Genomic DNA, 2,872 nt, shown 5'->3' with positions numbered 1-2,872 from the left:
AAAATCGCATAACAGCCGAGCATACACCCAGCAGCGCTGCTGAGGCCTGAACGGGATGTGGAATGAAGTGGGCGGGCATCGGGAGGCCACTATGGCACGGGGCAAGCACTATGGGCAGTCTATCTGAAGTGTACCTGACATATAAGACGACCCCCCACTTGGAGGCATATTTTTCAGGGCCAAAAAATCGTCTTATACGCCGGCAAATACGGTATAGTTTCTTTGCTTCCTGACATAAAAAGATGATGCAGGCTTCTCTCATATATCGCCTGACGTTGCTCTTTCTCCAAAAAATCCTTGTTCCTTTTAGTGGGAAATGGTATTTAGAGATCACAATCTGGGTCCTTGGGAGGGGGTTGCTCATTATGATTGGGCAAATCTTTCTTATTTAATAGTATATTCTTCTTACCAATGATAAAGATAATACATAGTCATTTGGAAGATACAAAAATAACAGAGACCATCTCTTTATACTTTGATCTACCTCACATAGGTGGAATCATATGGTTACTTGTCTTTTAAAAGTATATTTTATTATTGACTAGAGGCCCAATGCGGAAAATTGTGCAACGGATTCTGCCCTCACAGCTCCTCGCAGCCTCAGCTGGCCCTTGTAGCCCCGGCTTCATCAGAAGGTTGTGTGGGCGGTCATTCTGCTGTTCTGTCTAATTAGCATATTAGCTTTTTATTATATAGGATTTCAGAGAGAAAGGGAGAAGAAGAAAGAGATAGAAACATCAAAGATGAGAATCATCAATCGGCTGCTTCCTGTACTCCCCACACTGGGGACCGAGCCTGCAACCCAAGCATGTCCCCTGACTGAGAATCAAACTGTGACCTCCTAGTTCATAGGTTGACACTCAACCACTGAGCCACACTGTCCATGCTGGTTATTTGTCTTTTTGTAACTGGCTTATTTAACTGAACAGTGTCTCAGGGGTCATTCTTATTGCAGCATGTGTCAGAGTCTCCTTGCTTTTTAAGGCTGAATAATATTTCATTGTATGCACAGACCACATTTTGTTCATTCATCTCTTAATGGACACTTGGGTTGCTTCCTCCTTTGGACTTTGTGAATAATGAATGCTGCTGTGGACATGAGGGTGCAGATTTCTGAGATAATGGTCTCAGTACTTGTGTATTTTTACAGTTTACTTTAGTATTTTGCTTTGGTTATTTAGCATTACAAAAATATTACATAGATAAATACTTGGCAATAGTTTGTAATATCTTGCCATAGAGTCTTATGACTCATCTGAATGCTGGCTCATCTAGAGTCCTGAAAGAGGAATTTTGAAACACTTAGTTCCAAAGTTAATTTTTAGCAATACCTAAGAAGCTGTTCTTTTTAACCACTAAGTGTACAACTTGGACAGTTAGTGAGTTTCTAGCCAGTTAAAATCTATCTGATGGCACAATTTCTGATATTGTTCAAAGGAGTCTTTGACCTTTCAATGTCCTTTTGTTCTAAGATGTTCCCAAACTTTCAAAACAATGAAGTAGTTTTGTTCTTGTTGAAAAGTCTTTATTTTGTTTCAGTTGACATTTATTTTCAGTTTTTTAACTTGGTAATAGTGTAACTCTATTGCTAACCTAATTTGCTGGACTTATTATATATCCATTTAATAAATGTTGGACTTTGGGTGGTAAACACACAATAAAATATACAGATCACATATAGAATAGTACACTTGAAAGCTATATACATTTTATTAATGTCACACCTATAAATTCAATAAAAATTAAAAAACAAAAAAAACAAGAACAATCTGGCCAGTGTGGCTCAAATGTTGAGCATTGAACCAGGATGTCAGGGTTCGATTCCCAGTCAGGGCGCATGCCGGGGTTGCAGGCTTGATCCCCAGTAGGGGGTGTGCAGAAGGCAGTCAGTCAATTTTTCTCTCATCATTGATGTTTCTCCATTCCTCTCTCTGAAATCACTAAAATCTATACTAATAATAGCCCAGGGCTGTCACGACTGGCTGGACGATCGAAGAGCAGGAGGGTCCGCAGTGGGGGCAGGGCTGCGGCAGATGTCTCTCCACACGCCTGTGCCAGGGGTCTGGTTCAAGTCCCTGATTGTGAGAGGGTGAGTGAGAATGACATAGGCTAAGGGACCAGCAGGGTGTTAGTAGGGGTGTAGTCGATCTTGGATGAGCAGGGAGGTGAGGCTGAGCAAAGGGCATAGCCCTTCCCAGGAGGCCTGTGGTCTGGGTATGGCAGACATAGGAGGGATTAGTACTGGGGATGACACAGGACTTTGGTATTGTAGAAAGAATAACTTAAGCCATCGAAGATCAAACTGCACCCCAAATGCTTTTTTCTTGGATGGTCCAGGTGGCAGTGGGAAAACATCTATTTATATAAAAACCCTGGGTGTTCACCCATCACATCTGAGGCTTGACCAACCTGAAGGAAGTCAGTCCTGCAGGTGTTGCCTTAGCAACTGCTTTGCCCTCCCTGAGCTGTTTCCTGCAAGGGTGAGGTTTGAGGCAGGAACCTGCCCTCGGAGCGTGGACGCACTGAGTCCTGGGTCGTCTTTCCAAGGACAGCGCCCTTCCTGAGCTGTTTCCCACAAGGCCTGAGGGAAGAACCCACCCTTGGAGTGCCAGGAGTCCCCAGCGGCAGTCAGTCCTGGGTTGCTGAGGTGGAGGCCATGGCGTGGTAGAACTCTGGGTCTGGCCCAACAGGGGGCATGGCCAGCCTTCAAACTAGACCCTGACAGGAGGGAGGAGAGAGCCCCATTCCTCACGGAATCGACAGGTGGCCAGCTTGCTGTCAGGGGCCTGCCAGCTAGGAATCCTATTTACCTGCATATCTGTACAGTTTTAATACATTATATTAGAGGTTGTGGTGGTACTGATTTACCCAC

The sequence above is a fragment of the Myotis davidii genome, unplaced genomic scaffold (assembly GCF_000327345.1).
Source record: "Myotis davidii unplaced genomic scaffold, ASM32734v1 scaffold1124, whole genome shotgun sequence".
NCBI lineage: Eukaryota > Metazoa > Chordata > Mammalia > Chiroptera > Vespertilionidae > Myotis > Myotis davidii.
The sequence above is the reverse complement of the archived record's forward strand: the minus strand, read 5'-3'. Positions refer to the sequence as shown.